The sequence below is a fragment of the Eptatretus burgeri genome, chromosome 12 (genome assembly GCF_056783735.1).
Source record: "Eptatretus burgeri isolate ZD-2024b chromosome 12, Ebu_testis_v1, whole genome shotgun sequence".
NCBI lineage: Eukaryota > Metazoa > Chordata > Myxini > Myxiniformes > Myxinidae > Eptatretus > Eptatretus burgeri.
This window is the reverse complement of record NC_140972.1, coordinates 60541169-60562925: the sequence shown is the minus strand read 5'-3', so window position 1 is coordinate 60562925 and position 21757 is coordinate 60541169. Positions and strand designations below refer to the sequence as shown.

The 21757-nt window shown below is 43.5% G+C and overlaps 1 long non-coding RNA gene across 2 annotated transcripts in view; it reads left to right on the top strand.

Annotated features, from left to right (window-relative positions):
• The window catches only part of LOC147015720 (uncharacterized), a 78798-nt gene that overhangs the window by 1302 nt on the left and 55739 nt on the right, over positions 1-21757 (top strand). For both annotated transcript variants that reach the window (XR_015049807.1, XR_015049808.1), the window contains exon 2: positions 21487-21620. This is a non-coding gene — a long non-coding RNA (uncharacterized LOC147015720). The remainder of the gene's footprint in view (positions 1-21486; positions 21621-21757) is intronic.

Sequence of the window (21757 nt, the reverse complement as noted above, 5' to 3'; positions counted from 1 at the left end):
GGAATAAAAGGGCGGTCGGTCGGGTGGAAGAGAGTGTATGTCGGGGTTCGGAGAAGTCAAGGAGCTGCGGAGAGAGTCGGCAGCTTGTGGTCTTCTGTCTGTCTGGGTCTTGGAGAAGCGGTCCATGGAGCGACCCGTTCGTTGGAGCTTGCAGTCGGTGGAGAGTCCGGGCGTCGCGGAGGGGACGCGGACTGGAGTCGCCGCTCTGCCAGCTGTCGCGCGTTCGTGTGAGGAGCGCCGGAGAGAGCTCGCCGGCCACGTGGAAGGCCCGAGTCAACCGCGGCTATCCTAGCTGCCGTGGCGACAGACGTTGCGACCTGCCCATCAAGGCACCACAAGGGTGCAGGGATCTTGCAACGGTCTCGTGGGACTCGTTCAGTCTGCCAAGTCCCATGCCATAAAGGTCTACGGACCCTGTCTGACTCCCCTGTCTGGGGGTAGTCCTCTCTTTTCCTTGGATTTTGCTTTCGAATGCATGTTGTGGCGACGTGTCTTGCGAAGTAAAACTATAAATGGCTGTTCATAAATTGCTCATAGTCGGTTGTAGTGCTTTCGCTTTATTTGCTTCCACACTGCATGATTGTTTGTATATGTGCTGTATAATAAATGTGCTTGTCTGAATGTAACCCGTTCGTCATGTCTTTTTTCCCCTATTGGAATACCATCTTGCACTGCGGAATAGTAGTTGGGTTTTAAACACCCGGTAAATAGAATCGGATCCGGCGAGGTCGGGCGATTAATACCCGCTCAGTTATCACTGCAGAACGGAACGGACCGCTTGAGCGGTTCGTGTCCAAGCCGACCTGCGTCGAGGTATGGTCTCCCGGTAGGCTACCCACGTGGGTACTTAGGTATATCGATATTCGGCGATTGACCCTATTCTGCGCGAGTAGAAAATTGGTTAAGCCGTCGTGGGATTAAGAACCCACCCATGACAGGGTTCCGGCATTATTCCTGAAGGTCACGACTGAATTGTCCGTCCGGTGGGCGAGTGGCTACTATTGGTGAAAAGCGGTTGCTCGCACGCAGGTGGGCGCGAATTCGTAACAATATATATATATATATATATATATATATATATTATATACACACGACCCGTCGGTTCTCTGACATAAACATAGGGGGGGAGAGTGAGGGAGAGAGGAGGCGATGGGAGTGAGGAAGGTGGGGGAGCATGAGGGGTGAGGGGTGGACAAGCTCTTAGGGGGTGAGGAAGGGGGAAAGGAGGGGTGGGGAGAGCGACGCCTCACTAAACATCGCGATACATACCGGGAGGCGGAGGGGTGGGAGTGAGGAGGATGGGGGAGAGGGGGTGGTAAGTGTGAGGGGAGGGGGTTTGGAGGAGGTAAGCATGAGGGGAAGAGGTTTAGGCTGAGGGGGAAAGGTGGGAGGGGTTCTCGACTTGCATTTGGTAATGGGACTTGGGGGGGAGGGTAGAACAGGATTGAACAAAATGGGGTACGTTAAAACAGCACGTGGAGACCACCCGGAGATGTCCATGGGAGGTGATTTTGGAGGTAGTATGCATGAGGGGAGGTGGAGGGAAGGCAGTGTGAAGAGAGGGAAAGGAAAGGCAGCACGAGGGGCGGGCAGGGGAAGAAGAGGGAAAGCGAAGGGTGATAAAATGCACCCAAACAGCATCCTTTATTTATTTATTTATTTATTTATTTATTTATTTATTTATTTTTAACTGCCAGGTTCAATATAAAACCAGGCGGCAGCATTTTCAACGCACGCTATCTTCCTGACAAATTAAAAACTAAACCATTCATCCTTATCAGTCCCCTTAACAGAGGGGGTAAGCAGGGGGACAAACGCATAGGCGTGGGAGAGAGATTGATAGGGGGAATGGGGGGGGGGGGAGGAGAAAGAGAGAATTGTGGTGGGAGAGAGACAGAGACAGAGAGAGCTGCAGGACGGGTGGGAGAGAGACATTGACGATAGGGTGGGAGAGAGAGTGGGAAAGGATAGGGGTGGGGGGAGAGAGGGTGGGAAAGGATAGGGGTGGGGGGAGAGAGGGTGGGAAAGGATGGGTGTGGGAGAGAGAGGGATTGAATAGGGGAGAGCGAGAGAGAGAGACAGAGAGACGGGGCTGGGAGAGAGAGAGGGACAGGTAGGGCTGGGAGAGAGAGAGGGACAGGTAGGGCTGGGAGAAAGAGAGGGACAGGTAGGGCTGGGAGAGAGAGAGAGAGAGAGAGGGATAGGATAGGGGGGGGAGAGAGGGTGGGAAAGGATAGGGGTGTGGGAGAGAGAGGGATTGGATAGGGGAGAGCGAGAGCGAGAGAGAGAGAGACAGAGAGACGGGGCTGGGAGAGAGAGAGAGAGAGAGAGAGACAGAGAGAGAGAGAGAGAGAGAGAGAGAGAGAGAGAGAGAGAGAGAGAGAGAGAGAGAGAGAGAGAGAGAGAGAGAGAGAGAGAGAGAGAGAGAGAGAGAGAGAGAGACAGGTAGGGCTGGGAGAGAGAGAGAGAGAGGGACAGGTAGGGCTGGGAGAGAGAGAGAGAGAGAGAGAGAGAGGGATAGGATAGGGAGAGAGAGAGAGACAGAGAGAGACAGAGAGAGAGAGAGAGAGAGACAGACAGACAGACAGACAGACAGACAGACAGACAGACAGACAGACAGACAGACAGACAGACAGACAGACACAGACTTGGGAGAGAGAGGTCGAGGTATAGGACAGGGGTGGGAGAGAGAGGTCGAGGTATAGGACAAGGGTGGGAGAGAGATGTTGAGAGAGAGAGAAAGGACAGGGGTGGGAGAAAGAGGTGGAGAGAGAGGTTGAGGTATTGGACAAGGGTGGGAGAGAGAGAGGTTGAGAGAGAGAGAGAAAGGACAGGGGTGGGAGAAAGAGGTGGAGAGAGAGAGGACACAGACAGAGAGAGACAGAGAGAGAGACACAGACAGAGAAAGAGACACAGACAGAGAGAGACACAGACAGAGAGAGAGAGAGAGACAGAGAGAGAATAGGGGTGGGAGAGAGACACAGAGAGAGGTATAGGATAGGGGTTGGGGAGAGAGAGGAATAGGATAGGGGTGGGAAAGAGAGGTGGAGGATAATGGTGGGAGACAGAGAGAGGAATAGGATAGGGATCACTATTCTGAAGCGAAAACGTGTGATTTCATTGAAATAGTGAGTATTTTAGCTTCAAATTCATGCAAAAAATGCTCAAATTACCCTAAAACAAGCTTTTTAAACCAAACAAAAGCATTGTCTAACTCAAATTTTTGTTCTGCATCACTATTCTGAAGCAAAAACGTGTGATTTCATTGAAATAGTGAGTATTTTAGCTTCAAATTCGTGAAAAAAATGCTCAAATTACCCTAAAACAAGCTTTTTATATCAAACAAAACCATTGTCTTACAACTTTTTGTTCTGCATCACTATTCTGAAGCGACAATGTATGATTTCATTGAAATAGTGAGACTTTTTGCTTCAAATTCATGCAAAAAATGCTCAAATTACCCTAAAACAAGCTTTTTAAACCAAACTAAAGCATTTTCTGTCTCAACTTTTTGTTCTGCATCACTATTCTGAAGTCAAAACGTGTGATTTCATTGAAATAGTGAGTATTTTAGCGTCAAATTCACGCAAAAAAATGCTCAAATTTCCCGAAAACAAGCTTTTTCAACCAGACAAAAGCATTGTCTGACAACTTTTTGTTCTGCATCACTATTCTGAAGTGAAAACGTGTGATTTCATTGAAATAGTGAGTATTTTAGCTTCAAATTCGTGCAAAAAATGCTCAAATTACCCTAAAACAAGCTTTTTAAACCAAACAAAAGCATTGTCTGACTCAACTTTTTATTCTGCATCACTATTCTGAAGCGAAAACGTGTGATTTCATTGAAATCGTGAATATTTTCGCTTCACATTCGTGCAAAAAATGCTCAAATTACCCAACAACAAGCTTTTTCAACCAAACAAAAGCATTGTCTGACAACTTTTTGTTCTGCATCACTATTGTGAAGTGAAAACATGTGATTTCATTGAAATAGTGAGTATTTTAGCTTCAAATTAATGCAAACTCAAATTACCCTTAAACAAGCTTTTTAAACCAAACAAAAGCATTGTCTGACTCCACTTTTTGTTCTGCATCACTATTCTGAATCAAACGTGTGGTTTCATTGAAATAGTGAGTCTTTTAGCTTCAAATTCGTGCAAAAAAATGCTCAAATTACCCTAAAACAAGCTTTTTAAACCAAACAAAAGCATTGTCTGTCTCAACTTTTTGTTCTGCATCACTATTCTGAAGTGAAAACGTGATTTCGTTGAAATAGTGAGTATTTTAGCTTCAAATTCGTGCAACAAAATGCTCAAATTGCACTAAAACAAGCTGAAAACAAACAAAACCCTTGTCTGACTCAACTTTTTGTTCTGCATCACTATTCTGAAGCGAAAACATGTGATTGCATTGAAATAGTGAGTATTTTAGCTTCAAATTCACGCAAACTCAAATTACCCTAAAACAAGCTTTTTAAACCAAACAAAATCATTATCTGGCTCAACTTTTTGTTCTGCATCACTATTCTGAAGCGAAAACGTGTGATTTCATTGAAATAGTGAGTATGTTAGCTTTAAATTCGTGCAAAAAATGCTCAAATTACCCTAAAACAAGCTTAAAACAAACAAAAGCCTTGTCTGACTCAACTTTTTGTTCTGCATCACTATTCTGAAGCGAAAACGTGATTTCATTGAAATAGTGAGTATTTTAGCTTCAAATTCATGCAAACTCAAATTACCCTAAAACAAGCTTTTTAAACCAAACAAAATCATTATCTGGCTCAACTTTTTGCTCTGCATCACTACTCTGAAGCGAAAATGTGTGATTTCATTGAAATAGTGAGTATTTTTGCTTCAAATTCGCAAAAAAAATGCTCAAATTACCCCAAAAACAAGCTTTTTAAACCAAATAAAATCATTATCTGGTTCAAATTTTTGTTCTGCATCACTATTCTGAAGCGAAAACGTGCGATTCCATTGAAATAGTGCATAATTTAGCTTCAAATTCGCGCAAAAAATGCTCAAATTACCCTAAAACAAGCTTTTTAAACCAAACAAAACCATTGTCTGACAACTTTTTGTTCTGCATCACTATTCTGAAGCGAGGTGTGATTTCATTGATATAGCGAGTATTTTAGCTTCAAATTCGCGCAAAAAAAATGCTCAAATTACCCTAAAACAAGCTTTTTAAACCAAACAAAAGCATTGTCTGACAACTTTTTGTTCTGCATCACCATTCTGAAGCGAAAACGTGTGATTTCATTGAAATAGTGAGTATTTATGCTCCAAATTCGTGAAAAAAAAATGCTCAAATTACCCTAAAACAAGCTTTTTCAACCAAACAAAAGCATTGTCTGACGCAACTTTTTGTTCTGCATCACTATTCTGAAGCGAAAATGTGTGATTTCATTGAAATAGTGAGTATTTTCGCTTCAAATTCGTGCAAAATTGCTCAAATTACCCCCAAAACAAGCTTTTTAAACCAGACAAAAGCATTGTCTTACTCAACTTTTTGTTCTGCATCACTATTCTGAAGCGAAAACGTGTGATTTCATTGAAATCGTGAGTATTTTAGCTTCAAAATCGTGCAAAAAAATGCTCAAATTTCCCGAAAACAAGCTTTTTAAACCAAACAAAAGGTTTGTCTGACAACTTTTTGTTCTGCATCACTATTCTGAAGCGAAAATGTGTGATTTCATTGAAATAGTGAGTATTTTTGCTTCAAATTCGTGCAAAAAATGCTCAAATTACCCCAAAACAAGCCTTTTAAACCAGACAGAAGCATTGTCTGACAACTTTTTGTTCTGCATCACCATTCTGAAGCGAAAACGTGTGATTTCATTGAAATAGGGAGTATTATATAGTTTCAAGTTTGTGCAAAAAAAGCTCAAATTACCCTAAAACAAGCTTTTTAAACCAAACAAAAACATTGTCTGACTCAACTTTTTGTTCTGCATCACTATTCTGAAGCGAAAACGTGTGATTGCAATGAAATAGTGAGTATTTTAGCTTCAAATTCGAGCAAAAAATGCTCATATTACCCTAAAACAAGCTTTTAAAACCAAACTAAAGCATTGTCTTACTCAACTTTTTGTTCTGCATCACTATTCTGAAGTGAAAACATGTGATTTCATTGAAATAGTGAGTATTTTAGCTTCAAATTAATGCAAACTCAAATTACCCTTAAACAAGCTTTTTAAACCAAACAAAAGCATTGTCTGACTCCACTTTTTCTTCTGCATCACTATTCTGAATCAAACGTGTGATTTCATTGAAATAGTGAGTCTTTTAGCTTCAAATTCGTGCAAAAAATGCTCAAATTACCCTAAAACAAGCTTTTTAAACCAAACAAAAGCATTGTCTGTCTCAACTTTTTGTTCTGCATCACTATTCTGAAGTGAAAACGTGATTTCGTTGAAATAGTGAGTATTTTAGCTTCAAATTCGTGCAACAAAATGCTCAAATTGCACTAAAACAAGCTTAAAACAAACAAAAGCCTTGTCTGACTCAACTTTTTGTTCTGCATCACTATTTTGAAGCGAAAACATGTGATTTCATTGAAATAGTGAGTATTTTAGCTTCAAATTCACGCAAACTCAAATTACCCTAAAACAGGGGTCGGGAACGTGTGGCTCGCGAGCCAGGTGTGGCTCTTTTGATGATTGCATCTGGCTCGCAGATAAAATTGGAGTTTGAAACTTTGAAAGCCCAATATTTCTCGCGGAAGCTTTACCTATAGTTTGAATGGTGTCGTGCTTCATTCACGTGCAGGGCTGAACTTGCCAGAAGGAGAGAAGAAAAAACGCCTCCGAATTGGCTGAAGCGGTTTTTGTTTCGTCCAGTCATGCGGCCGAGGTGACTCGTGATTTCGGTTCCTCCGATGACGTGCCGCCGCCGACACGCGTAGCGGAATTCATCTCGACCAATCACGCGCCACCGCTGAGGTGACAGCATCACAGAGTCGGCTGGCCACGCCGCACCTCTCGAGTATATAAGCCCGTGCGCAGGCCAGCCAGACTCACTATTTGCCAAGCCTCAGTTGGGTCAACATCTCCCTCTCTCTCTCTCACTTGCTCAAAGCTAACCCTTCGACGAAGAAGATGGCGAAAAGAAAAAAAGATGAGGAGTATCGTACATTTCAGGACGAATGGGCTGAAGAATTCGCCTTTGTGGAGAGAGCAGGTTCTGTGGTGTGTCTAATTTGCAATGACAAAATTGCATCGATGAAACGGTCGAATATAAAGCGGCACTTCGACACACGCCATGCTACCTTTGCATCAAAATACCCTGCGGGAGAAGGCAGAAAGAAAGCGTGCCAAGAGCTACTGAGCAGGGTGCAAGCCAGCCAGCAGCAACTCCGCGTATGGACCCGGCAAGGTGACTATAATTCCGCTCGCTTTGCTGGATCTTTAGCAATAGTGAGGAACGGAAAACCATTCACAGATGGCGAGGATGCTAAAACGTTCATGCTGGATGTTGCCAATGAACTTTTTGATGATCTTCCGAACAAAGACAAGATAATCAAACGGATACAAGACATGCCTCTATCGGCAAGAACTGTTCATGATCGTACCATCATGATGGCAAACCAAGTGGAGGAAACGCAAGTGAAGGACATAAATACAGCGCCGTTCTTTTCCCTGGCTTTGGATGAGTCAACAGACATAAGCAATTTGTCGCAGTTCAGTGTGATTGCAAGATATGCTGCTGGTGATACACTGCGCGAAGAAAGTCTTGCTGTTCTGCCAATAAAAGGGTCCACAAGAGGTGAGTATTTATTCAAGTCTTTCATGGAGTTCGCTCAAGAAAAAAAATCTACCTCTGGATAAACTTATCTCAGTGTGTACTGATGGTGCTCCGTGTATGGTGGGGAAAAACAAAGGATTTGTGGCGCTTCTCCGTGAACATGAAAATAGACCCATCCTAAGTTTCCATTGCATTCTACACCAGGAGGAACTTTGTGCTCAGATGTGTGATGGGCAGCTTGGCGAAGTGATGTCACTGGTCATTCGTGTGATCAACTTTATTGTTGCCCGAGCCTTAAATGGTCGCCAGTTTAAAACACTGCTGGATGAAGTTGGAAATAACTATCACGGTCTGCTTTTGCACAGCAATGTGCGTTGGTTGTCAAGAGGGAAGGTGCTTAGCCGTTTTGCGGCTTGCCTGAACGAAATCCGGACTTTCCTTGAAATGAAAGGGATTGAGCATCCTGAGCTAGCCAAACTGAGTGGCTCCTCAAGTTTTACTATCTCGTGGATATGACTGAACATCTGAACCAGCTCAACGTGAAAATGCAAGGCATTGGAAATACAGTGTTATCGCTTCAACAAGCCGTGTTTGCTTTTGAAAACAAGCTGGAGCTCTTTATCATGGATCTTGAAACAGGTCGTTTACTACAGTTTGAAAAACTGAGACAATTTAAAGATGCACGCACAGCAAGTGAGCCCACTCAAAACTTTGATCTCCACCAGTTAGCTGGCTTCACATCCAGTCTCCTACAGTCATTCAAAGCACGCTTTGGAGAATTTCGTGAGCACACTCATCTTTTTAAGTTCATCACCCATCCAAACGAGTGTTCACTGAACACAGCCGACCTGAGTTACATTCCTGGTGTCTCCGTCAGAGATTTTGAAGCAGAAGTGGCTGACCTGAAGGCCTCAGACATGTGGGTGAATAAGTTCAAGTCACTGAATGAAGATTTGGAAAGAATCGCACGACAGAAAGCGGAGTTGGCGAGCAAGCGCATGTGGACAGAAATGAAAAAACTTCAACCCGAAGACGAGCTGATTATCAAAACTTGGAACGCGCTTCCTGTCACATACCACACACTGCAGCATGTGAGTATTGCTGTCTTGACCTTGTTTGGATTTACGTATGCATGTGAGCAGTCATTCTCGCATCTTAAAAACATCAAGTCCAACCTACTATTACGTCTAACGGATGAAAGCCTCAACGCTAGCATGAAGCTTAACCTCACCAAGTACCAACCAGACTACAAAGCCATCAGCAACTCCATGCAGCACCAGAAGTCCCATTAATGGTGAGTATTATAACAACATTATTTAAAATAATAAATCCAGAGGCTTATTATACTCACATTTAGTTGAATTCAGTCTTAAAATATATTATATGGCTCTCACTGAAATAGATTTCCAAATATTTAGCTTTCATGGCTCTCTGAGTCAAAAAGGTTCCCGACCCCTGCCCTAAAACAAGCTTTTTAAACCAAACAAAATCATTATCTGGCTCAACTTTTTGCTCTGCATCACTATTCTGAAGCGAAAATGTGTGATTTCATTGAAATAGTGAGTATTTTTGCTTCAAATTCGCCAAAAAAAAATGCTCAAATTACCCTAAAACAAGCTTTTTAAACCAAACAAAACCATTGTCTGACAACTTTTTGTTCTGCATCACTATTCTGAAGCGAGGTGTGATTTCATTGAAATAGCGAGTATTTTAGCTTCAAATTCGTGCAAAAAAAAATGCTCAAATTACCCTAAAACAAGCTTTTTAAACCAAACAAAAGCATTGTCTGACAACTTTTTGTTCTGCATCACTATTCTGAAGCGAAAATGTGTGATTTCATTGAAATAGTGAGTATTTTTGCTTCAAATTCGTGCAAAAAATGCTCATATTACCCCAAAACAAGCTTTTTAAACCAAACAAAAGCATTGTCTGACTCAACTTTTTGTTCTGCATCACTATTCTGAAGTCAAAACGTGTGATTTCATGGAAATAGTGAGTATTTTAGCTTAAATTCACGCAAAAAATGCTCAAATTACCCAACAACAAGCTTTTTAAACCAAACAAAAGCATTGTCTGACAACTTTTTGTTCTGCATCACTATTCTGAAGCGAGAACGTGTGATTTCATTGATATAGTGAGTATTTTAGCTTCAAATTCGCAAAAAAAGCTCAAATTACCCAAAAACAAGCTTTTTAAACCAAACAAAAGCATTGTCTTACAACTCTTTGTTCTCAATCACTATTCTGAAGCAAAAACGTGTGATTTCATTGAAATGGTGAGTATTTTCGCTTCAAATTCGTGCAAAAAATGCTCAAATTACCCTAATACAAAGTTTCTAAACCAAACAAAAGCATTTCCTGACTCAACGTTTTGTTCTGCATCACTATTCTGAAGCGAAAACGTGTGATTTCATTGAAATAGGAAGTATTATAGTTTCAAATTTGTGCAAAAAAGTTCAAATTTCCCTAAAACAAGCTTTTTAAACCAAACAAAAGCATTGTCTGACTCAACTTTTTGTTCTGCATCACTATTCTGAAGCGAAAATGTGTGATTGTTCTGAAAATGTTCTGCATTGTGACATAGGGCAGGCTCATGATAACCTGGAGACACATAGTTCATGTGGAGGTGGGTCGGTTCGTTCAGTTTCGTTGTGCAGATCACCAATCTAAACGAAATTCACCCTGTAGATTCATGAGAACACACCATTAAAATTCCTACTCGTTTCCATTTGCACAAGTTGACACACCGACAGTTATTACCATTTGAATTTACTTCTGTGAAGTGGGCGTGGCATGCTTCTAATCGCGGAGGAAACGACCAGGAAACAACAAATCAAGATGGTGGTGCCCATGGTTGTCGTGTGATTTCGAGTGATTTTTGGTCTTTCAACAACCAAATATGCGTTGTTTCATACACTTGGGCGCGGAGGATGATGAGAAAGTGACGCAATTCACGGATAAGAGCTGTTGTAAGGTATGTGAGTGTGCGAAGGCTTGGTGCGATGCCACAGATAGTGAAACTATCAACAAATGCCGTTTGCTGGCTGATCAAATTATGAAACTGCTGCCAATGACTGATCCTCCTGCGGATACCAGCTGTCACCGGTTCTGCTATGCGTCGTTTTGTAACAAGGATCATACAATTCTCGCTGAAGCCAGGAAAAGGAAATCAGAAGCCAGCACTACTGCAGTTTCTGCTCGAGCCAGTGAGGTGGTGGGCGGACTCGAAGTAGAGGGACACTCATGCCACAAAATACGTAGAAAATCCCTCAGAACCTCTGTAGAAAGGGTGGCTGGCAAATCAGCTGGTGTACTGCCAAGAATTTGTTTCATATGCAAGAAAAAAGACAAATTCATCCGTGTCAAAGGAAAATCTCAACGTGATCAGTTGTCCCTGGCAGAAACACAGGATGAAGGAAAGCTGAGGGAAACTGCTGAGCAGAGGAGAGATGAACGTGACGTGAGAATAATGACAACTTTCAAGGATAAAGACTGTGTGGCGCTGGAAGTTTGTTATCACCGTAAATGTTATTACGAGTATGTAAATGACACATACCAGAGACAGAGTGAAAGTAAACTTAAAACTCAGAAAGTGAACTATGACTCAACATTTGACATTTTCTGTGATAAAGTAATCCAGGTAAGACTCATTGATGGAAAGCAATCTATACATATGAAGAAGTTGTGTGAGATGGTCAATGACCTGCTTAGAGTATGTGAAGGTCAGGATAAGGCCAACTACCAGGCAACAAGACTGAAGAAAAGACTGCAGGAACGGTACCCAGACATGATTTTCTGTCTCCACCAAAAATGTCTGAGAGCGAAGTGGTGTACATGAAGGACATTGATATTGGTTCCATTGCTTAGGCTGCTGTTGTAGACAGTAGCTCTACAACAGAAACAGTCAACTACAGAGGATGAAGCCAACCAGGGTCCACAGCGTCTATATGAAGCCAACCAGGGTCCACAGTGTATAGAGCGTCTCCAGGAAACGTTTCCGTCTCCGTTGTTCGAACAGTTACTGTCATCGGAAGAGGTCTCAAATGTTCATACGCTATAGCAACTTCAGACAGCAGCAATGTACAGCAAGCAAAACATTCGCATTCTGGTGCTCCTACTTGGAAATGGTGGAACTAGCACTAGAGCTTATATGGGCAACTCGTACTTTGAACTGGCCGAAACACCTTGTGATCACGAGAGCGTCAATGCCCTGGTACTTTGCGTACGATCACCTAAACTATGCAAGGTACTTACCCGTTTACTGGCTGGAAATGGACAGGCGAGAGCACTCCCACCCAGACACCTATCAAGCGTGCATGGATGGCAAATGGACTGCCCAATGGCATACTCATTATGGATTTAGTAGTGTTGCGTGTGATCAGATCATAGAGCAGACTTGAAATAGGGAAAGCAAGACCAGTGGAGGAATCATTGGTTACACTCAGAAAAGCACAGCTGTGAAGAAGTGGATCCTGTCCCAACCAGCACGTGAGGAAATCGCAAGGAAATGGGAGTCCATGGCGGGTATCCATGACGAGCCCCGGACGAGAAAGTATTTGGATGTGTGGAGCTCGAGGAAAAACGAAGCAGTGGTTGTACAAGTGATGGACACAGTACTTCAAATTATTAACCCTTTCTCTGGCACTCACCTTGAACTCGTCAATATTAGTTCAGGTGTCATCCCGCCGCCAGCCACTTCCGCGGACTTGATGACCGCGTATGTCAAGGGAGAGAATGCTGTCGTGCAATTCTTGCGTGATCGGCTTCTTTCGGGTGAGGTCCCATTCTTCAGTCCGATTTCGAAGGCCAAATTGGCAACTTTCTCGAAGGCACGAGGCACGTCGACGACTCCCCACCAGCAGATGCTGAAGGTTGAAATTGCGAACGAACGTCGTCTTTTCACACGACTGCTGTTGATTGGCGAGAAAAGCAATGTAACACTCAACGATCTGCTCGCATACCCACTGGCGAACATATCTTTCCCGCTGGCATCCGGTGATGGTTCGATTGCTAAGACGGACAAAGCCAAACTCTGCAACCATATACTGAAACTGTGGCCCGATTGCCGTGTGGACGCTCGGCCTATCCAAGGTGCAACAATTGTGGATGGAATGGCCGTTATTCAGGCGATAAAGGCTGGTTCACTGCCTAACACTTTTGGCAAACTGGAAGAGATGGTGCTGAACATCGTAGTGGCCAAAGCACGACATAACCAATCTTCGAGACTGGACGTGGTGTTTGATACTTACCCAAGTATCAGCATCAAGTGCCTGGAGCACGCCAGACGAGTGGGCAGGGCGAGCATTCTTCAGGTACGAACCATCTACGGACGTGATCAAGCCCTTCCAAAACAGTGGGCCAATTATCTCCTGAGCGGAACCAACAAGGAGGCGTTGATAGAGTTAATCGTCGAATCGTGGACGAGAAACATCTCTCCATCAAAACTGGGCGACATGCTGTTGTACGTCAGTCATGCCGGCAAATGCGAGAAAATCAAGTTGTCGAATGGTGTCATGACTGTGTTGTCAGTATCTGAACTTGAATGTGACCATGAGGAAGCTGACACGAAGCTCCTGCTACATGCCGCTCACGCAGGGCAGAATGAAGAGTCGGTGCGCATCGAGAGTTTCGACACCGATGTGTTTGTGCTGGCATTGGCTCACTCGAATTCGATTCGGGTGCGAAATTTCCATCTGGTCACAGAAAGTCCCAAGGACATTATCGTCGTTGACATTAGGAAGCTGAGTAATGCCCTGGAAAGTTCTGTCTGCGATGCATTGATAGGTTTGCACAATTTCACGGGAAGTGATACCACCAGTGCATTCCACGGTAAGGTCAAAACAAGGGCATTTGACTTGATGATGAAGGGTCCCCATCTCATCACCTGTTTCAGGAGCATTGGTCGAGAATTCACGCTAGATCAGAATATCATTCACGACCTGGAACAATTTGTCTGCGCCGACGACGAACTGTGAATGCGGGTGTCACACTGCTTTTGCTGTGTTGATCTACTGCACAGTAGTATTCAGGTTGGTTAGAATGTAATCGTGGACTTGAGTTTTGTAATAACAGCAGTCAAGAGCCTAGTTCAGCAACCGCTTCAGAGCAAGAAATACTGGAGTTCTAATACAGTAATCCTCTTGTGGCAGTTCCACTTTTCATCAGGCTGAGTCGCGCAGTCTCTTTGTCTTTGATTTAATCCGTAATAGTCAATGTAACTACCTTTAATAGCCAGTGTGGCTGCCTTTTAAGCAAAAAGTTGCCTTGGTCAACTCGAAGGCCTGTCTGGTCGGTCCAGACGTTTTCGGCCGGTAAAAATATGTAACTGCTTCGGTTTACGACCTTTAATTATAAACATCTTTAATAACAGTGAATAGGGCTCTGTATTAACATATTGTATCATTTTAAGACCTCACAAGAGTTTTCTTTGACGTACATATCAGTCTAACCTTGATTCTTCATTTCTGTGTCAAAATTGTGCTTTTACGTTCGGTTTATCTTTAATTGCCAAAAATGACCAATTGTGTCACATCCTCGACGTGGAAACAAGTTGATTTGGACTCAGCATCTAAAATTGTTTAAGTATCTCACACACACACACACACACACACGCACACGCACACGCACACGCACACGCACACGCACACGCACACGCACACGCACACGCACACGCACACGCACACACACACACAAGCATTTAAATGCCATTAAACATAAAATTGTTTAAGTATGCCAAATTTAATTCAGATTGGTGATCTGCACAACGAAAATCATTTTCTGAAGGTAATAGCGAGTACCTCCACATGGTCTAACAGGCCTGATAGGTGATCTTAGCACTCCCAATCACTCCAGGAACGGCAAAACTACATTATCGGCCATGAAAGGAGGTACGTTGGACAAGGTAATCTGTGTACCAAGACTCGAGAGCAGTTCAACTTGTACAAATAATCCTCCCACAACAATCCCTTTCTGTATCGCCTTATTTGCTTCAGCTTCGGATTTGAGGAAGAACATGGCCTTTCCATGCATTTTCGAGGCAGCACCTATTGTTGATGGCCCAACAACATTAGCCATTGCCTTACATATGTTTCCATTTGGATAGCTCATCCCATCTCACATCTCACTCCATGCTTCTTGGTCAATGCGTTAAATGGATGTGTCGAGCTGCTCACTCACTTGCTTGGCCAGAACGGCTCGAAGGAACTCCAGCTCATTCACGATCCATGGGAATGTTTATAGTACCGAGATATATCTTTTACAAACAAAACTGCTCACGAAATAAAGGACAGTATAATTAACCTGAAGGAAAACAAACATTGAAAAAAAAAACACGATTTTAAGAAAGCAAACCAAATGTTGAAAAGCGCGTTTTTTTAAAGAAACTCGTTTGAAGCAAACAATACTCAGCTCATTCACAATCTTGTGCTATTTAGCACAGGAAAGGGTCACTAAACAAAAAACAAAAGGAATTCAAAACGATATTTTATCAATAACTCCACAGGTCGGGCGTGGCAAACTAGTCCTACATGGGTGCGTCTGCGCCGTGCAGCTAGGCCTCAACACAAAAGGTCGAATTAAACAACCAAAACACGAAAATAAAATAAACAAATGAACTAACTCGGTTCAGATAACCAAACCAAACCAAAACTACTTATAGAACCGGAGTAGTATGACTATCATGATGAAGAGTCGAAACAACTCGAGGAGGAAAATACGTGGCAACGCGTGGTAGTCGTAGTAGTAGTAGTGGTAGTGATTTTGTTAGATTTGCCACAATTCTATTTAATGTCTCCTCACCCCTGCGAGTACACAGTCAGGACTGCAGGAGGTAAGGTGGAGCATTTTAAGAGAAAGCAGCACCAAGAGAGAGAGAGAGGGAGGGGAAGAAAAAAATAAATTACCAAAATAACACATTTATTTATACAAATAATAGTAAAGTGCCTTGTGGAGAGTGATACTACAAAGTGCTTCCTTTGTGGTCCAAATTTCCTTAAACTTTTGAACAGTGTTACAATATTCTGCCGCCTTATATTCTGAGGCAATGCGTGAGCGCAACAAGCCTATCAGACCCACAGAACTATGTTCCACCATATTTCTCTCTATTTTTGCCTTCCTAGTTTTATAAATCGCCATTTTCGCACAAGTTAAAATAAAATGTACAAGGAGGTCTCGTGACTTGCTCTGTTCTTTAACCGGGTGTCCAATGATGAAGAGCGTTGGTGAGAAGTGAAGCCAGAAGCGCAATAGTAAGTTTTTCATCAGCAAGAAAATTGGCTGAAGATTACGACATTGCAGGTACGTGTGAAATATCGATTCCCTTTCACTACAAAAACAGCATTCCTCTGGAATGTTCGTGAGATGCCGCATCATGGCTCCAGAGCTTAAGGCACCATGGCAGCAATCTCCAACTCAAGTCAGCCATTGTTCTTGGTGTTGGGTAAAGATAAAGTGAACCCCAACATGGACGACTTGGAATAGGATGTGGAAGAATCTCACGCCATGGAGTATCCCATCGAGTTACAAGAGCTATATAGTAGAGGGAATGGAGAACCAACAGGTACATGTTCTTCCTTGACAGCCCACAGAAGGACATTTTAGCTGTGCCTGAAGGCCCACCCATATTGTGCGAAGGTGGTGTCTGAGGGAGCTCGCGATTTCTTGGCCCAATTCTGAAGTCCACGAAGTTGTTGATGGATATTTGCAAAGTTCCTTCACCATCATTGGGATTCTCGAGATATACCAAGCAATCAGGAGGCAAAGACATTTTAACTTCTTGTAGTATCCTTGAGGGGGTTCTAATTGTCCGTAGGCCCATTTTTGCTGCGAGATCTTCCGGTGAAAGAAGGCCTCTCTTCCTATCATTCAGAAGGTCTCCAACCGTGGATATATTGCCAGTTAAGAGCTTCTTTCTTAACGAGAACGAAGCTAGGGTTTGGCCTTGTAGAAGAGGGTTGAAAAAAAAAATGGTTCTTCAAACATCTCATTGCTTGGGTAAAGATCTGTTCTTTTTATATCAGCAGCATTCCAAGCCTTCAGCATTTCTTGGTAAAAGAGAGGCAGTTTCACTTGATGACAGGTTGTGTGAAGTAATGGCAAAAATATTTTTTATACCGGAGATTTTGCACTTTGCTGAAGAAGTATGACGCCAGTGAACACCATTGCGGTGCAGGCTTCATATACAGGTAGCGTTGAATGGTCTTCAGTCTGGATGCATGGTAGTGGCTTCGAAGGCAGGGAAAAGACTGTCCCCCTTCAATAAAGGGCAAGCTTAGAATTCCCAATAAAACCCAGTGTTTGCCATTCCAAAAATAGTTCAAGAGCTTCCTCTGCATCTGAACCAGAAACTCTTCTGGAATGCTTATGCAAGAGAGTAGTAGCAGTAGTAATAGTAGTAGTAGTAGTAGTAGTAGTAGTAGTAGTAGTAGTAGTAGTAGTAGTAGCTGTTGTTGCATGTTCGCCACATGTTGAAGCTCGGCTACAACATCTGTTGAGGCTCAGCGACATCAAGTACAACAACATCAATGGCGACAGTGTCATCATCGTCGTCAACAACAACAACAACTACAACAAAAACATTTCCCCCTTTTGGCACCATTTCCTTTCATACTGTATCTGCCATGCAAGACCAGTGGAGCAGCGTTTCTGCTTCGGAGTGCTGCAACCCCCCGGTTATCTCTGTTTTATACTTTCCCTTGATCATTCACTCATTCCACGGGTATGAACACTTGGTAGGTTATTATCCTGTGCTGAAAATACCTCTCTGTAACACTTTAATCGTTTGGCATGTTGTGGTGGTATCTGTGCGCTTCATTGCTCGATATTTCCACACTGCTTGGATGAACTAATATTCTGTACGTATGATTTTGGTCATTCGTGAATAAAACGGCATTCTTTGGGAAAGTTGTCGTCACGTTCATGTTCATACGTTCGTCGGAGTGGTACGGGTCACCAAGCGCCTACACACCACAGATGAAATTTCTCTCACCGTTTGACCACTCAGAATTGTTGAAAGGAACGATGAATAAGCTCGGCCTACGTATACCTTTTATTTGGATTAAACTTGTGATAAACGACTTTATGTTTAAGTTTCCCCCTATACTTGAGGTCGGACATACGTCACAGTCACGTGACTTCGCTTGTTAACACGACCGCCATATTGACAAAGTGGAAAACAAACGCAGCACCGATCGCAGACGCACGTACATCGTGGTTTACTTGCATGCAAAGCCGAGTGATTTGTTTTTTTCTGTCGATGTATTTCAGATAAATTGTTGATACATTGTGTTCACCCAAGTGTTTGCAATGTCATATCAATATATAGAACATTTGTCAGGTGATGCATTGGCCAGATATCGAGCCAAAATACAGTTAATTGGCCTTGATTCTTGGCCCTACTAGTACCCCAGTGATTCGTGGATCAACAACCCGAATGAATGGCCGAACGTGCAATACCCGGACGTATACACGTATCTAGTTAAGACACCAGGTATGTAATTCAATTCTAAACCAAGTTTTAACTGTGTGTTATCAAATATTACTGTACTGGAGTGTTAATATATTATTTCATTTATTTAGGAACTGCCGAGCTGACGTGGCTTGTTAGTAATAGTTTTACTTGACCTGCCTTGTCTGTACTGTGTGACAGTGAGTCATCTGTGCTAGTTGTGGGTTGCACTCACTGACCCAGCAAGAATGTCAATGAATGATTAATATATTGGTCACATTCATGTTGCATAAATTCTGTCTTATCCCTGATTTTAATTATGTGTATGACGATGTCTATGAGCGCTGCCGTATGTGAGTGAGCATGTGTGCCTGTGTGTCTCTACGTTTTGTAATGATGTAGCAGTGCGTGGCTATTTCTTGTGGCTGCTGAGTTGAAGCGCCTGGGCTGAGGACAAGACTGCAGTGAACTTAAAGGAACGGCCGACACACTGTCATTGCATTTAGTTTGCAAGTTCTCATCCTATTAATGGCAATCAAGGGCCAAGGCTTTTATGTTTTTGTGTGATGTACCATTGCTTAATTGCCCTGGTACTATTTTAATAACTAACCACAGAATATATTGTTGTAGATTTCCCGCCCGTCAACGTGCGAACGACCGCGTCTAACCAATAGCGGTCGCTTCGCCCACCGAACGGACAATCCAGTCGTGACTTTCTGGAACAACGCCGGAAACCAGTCACGGATGGGTTTTTAATCCCACCACGGCCCAGTCCGCATTCTACCCGCGCGAAATAGGGTCAATCGCCAAATATCGATATACCTAAGTACCCGCGCGGGTAACCTACCAAGGGACCATACCTCGGCGAAGGCCTGCTTCGACACGAACCGCTTAAGCGGTCCGTTCCATTCTGGGATAACCGAGCGGGTATTATCGCCAGACCTCGCCGGATCCGATTCTATTTATCGGCTATTTAAAAACCAACTATATTCCGAGTGCAAAATGGGGCAGTTCAATGAGGGAATGGACGCAACGAACAGGTTTACATTCACACAAGGACATTTATTATAATTAAGCACGTAGGCAATTAAACAAGGCAAAACACGTATACAACTATACAAGCAACAAAAGCACGACAAAAGAACTACAACCGTCTACTTATTATGAACAGTCACTTGCACTTAACAGCAGTTCCTACTTATTAGACGGGCCCACGGACACATGTACGCACACACACACACACACACACACACACACACACACACACACACACACACACACACACACACCCAAGAAATGGTGGCAGAGGCCTTTAATAACGAGCTCCAGCTCGGAGGACAGGTGAGCTGAAACTCAGAGCTTGACTCGAACCTCTCCACCTCGTGTGATCTTCAAGTTGTTCGGACCCGGGCGAGAGCGAGAGCGAGTTGGATCCAATCGCCGAGCCGCGATCCTTCCCGAGCTCCCGCGAATCCTCCCGCGCTTCTCAACACGTGCTGGTGAGACGAGGCGCCGATCCTTCCCGCCTCCCCGAAGAACCACCTCCACGAAGAGGTCGATGAGTCGCACCAAGCCAGGAACCAAAATGGAGAACAAAGAGCTCCACGAACCAAGAAGAAGAAGCCACCACTCGCAGCTCGAGCCGAGCGACTGGCTCAACTTCCTTCCAAGCAAAGCAGCTCGAAGCAAAAAGCTCTCCCGAGCCAAGCAGAAGCCGAGGCTCACGGAACCATCAAAGCAAAAAGCCTCCTCTCGAGCCAGGCCTCAGCCGAAGCTCACTGAGCCAGCCGAAGCAAATAGCTTCCGAAGGCCTCAACCCGAACGCAAGCCAAGCAGGACCCGACGGTCTGCTGAACGGCTACTCTCTGCCGAAGCAAAAAACTTACTAACCAAGAACAAAGAAAGGATCTCATCCTTATCCTTCTCCGCCCTTCCCCCGATCCCGGCGTGACTCATGCCCCTGTGCTCCATCCCTCCCCCCGCTCAACCATGGGTGGGAGGGAGTTGTTGAAGTCATGAGTCACGGGACGGCAATATTCTTCTTCCTCTTCGCAGAGGAGGGGGAGGGAGGTCTCCATTGTTCGTTCCCTAACTATTAAATCGATCTGCAGTGCATCTAATCGATTTCTGAACATTTAAACAATGGAAGGTGAGCTATCTCGGGAACAAGCACTTATCGACATAGCTGACTAAAGGAACCTGTATGTTGTGAGCAATCGAATGTTGTGTGCAATCGAAATTCGTAACAATATTTTTCTTTTTAATCTCAAGAGTGTTTACACATGAGGCAATGAAAAACTACCGATCACTGGAAGCCCACAAATTTTTTGTCTCATGGCTCTAAGCCACAGAAGTCTCCTCTCTGGTTCAGTAGCCCGACTTGGTATGAGATAAAAGGAGAGTTCTGAATTTTTGCCTTGTTATTAATACAACTGAAAATACAGCAACTTTTCGGCATTGTTGCAAATAATAATGTGTAATAAAGGCTACGAAAGAAACAAACTTGTAACAGGTACGAGTCGAGTGCCGTGTGATAGCGCTAGCGCTACATACACCGCTGCAACACATAGCAGGGCGATCCGAGCGAATGAGGTACTTTGTTTTCCCCTTCGCCAGCGTTGCTATGCGGACATTGCATTATGGGTCGGCGAAGTTCCCGGATGTCCGACCCCGAGAATGGACAATAAGAATCTATACTATCTGAGGTGTGTGTGTGTGTGTGTGTGTGTGTGTGTGTGTGTGTGTGTGTGTGTGTGTGTGTGTGTGTGTGTGTGTGTGTGTGTGTGTGTGTGTGTGTGTGTCACCATTTTTCTCAGATATGGCCAAACGGATATTTTGTCAAACTTTGAGAGGATCATCAGTGAGTGCCAGTGAGTTTTGTAAATTTTTAAAGAAAAAGTTTGATATATGTATTTTTTAAATCACTTTCTCATGCCTAAACCTTTTGTAGAAATGTGAAAGGTAATATTAAATGATCCCCAATTCCATTCCTTTGTGGGTGCAAGGAAGTGTTTTAGTCCCTCACCAAGAAATAGAAAAAAAATTGATTTCTTCAAAATGTGAACAGTTTTAGAACAGCACCAAGCAACACCAGGTACGCCTGCTCGTACATGATAAAGTGATAAATTATTTTAAGAAAACCGTTTTGGGAGTGTTTCGACATTACAAGAAGATTGTACGTTTCAAAATTGGATTTTAAAACCTCTCTGGGCCGAAAGAACATGTTTTCAAGCTAAGGCAACTCGATGTTTTTTTAAAAAACATTTTTTTTCACTCGTGATTTTGTTGCCAATTCCAGACTGCACGAGCTGACCCCTGTTGGCTCCTATATCTCACGACCACACACAATCGTTTGTTCAATCTGCCGCCTCTGACCTCAGCGTTTCTCTATCCAGGGGTTCGCTTTCTATTTCAGAGCAGCAATAACTACAGGTGAAGACCCTACCCACCTTTCTCTGAAGTTTCTTTTGACTTTGAATTGTGATCATATTTCTGATCGACATTAAAATATGTGCTTGCCTACATGAGCTGGAAGGATGGCCGAGAGGTCAGCATAACTTGCCTCTGAG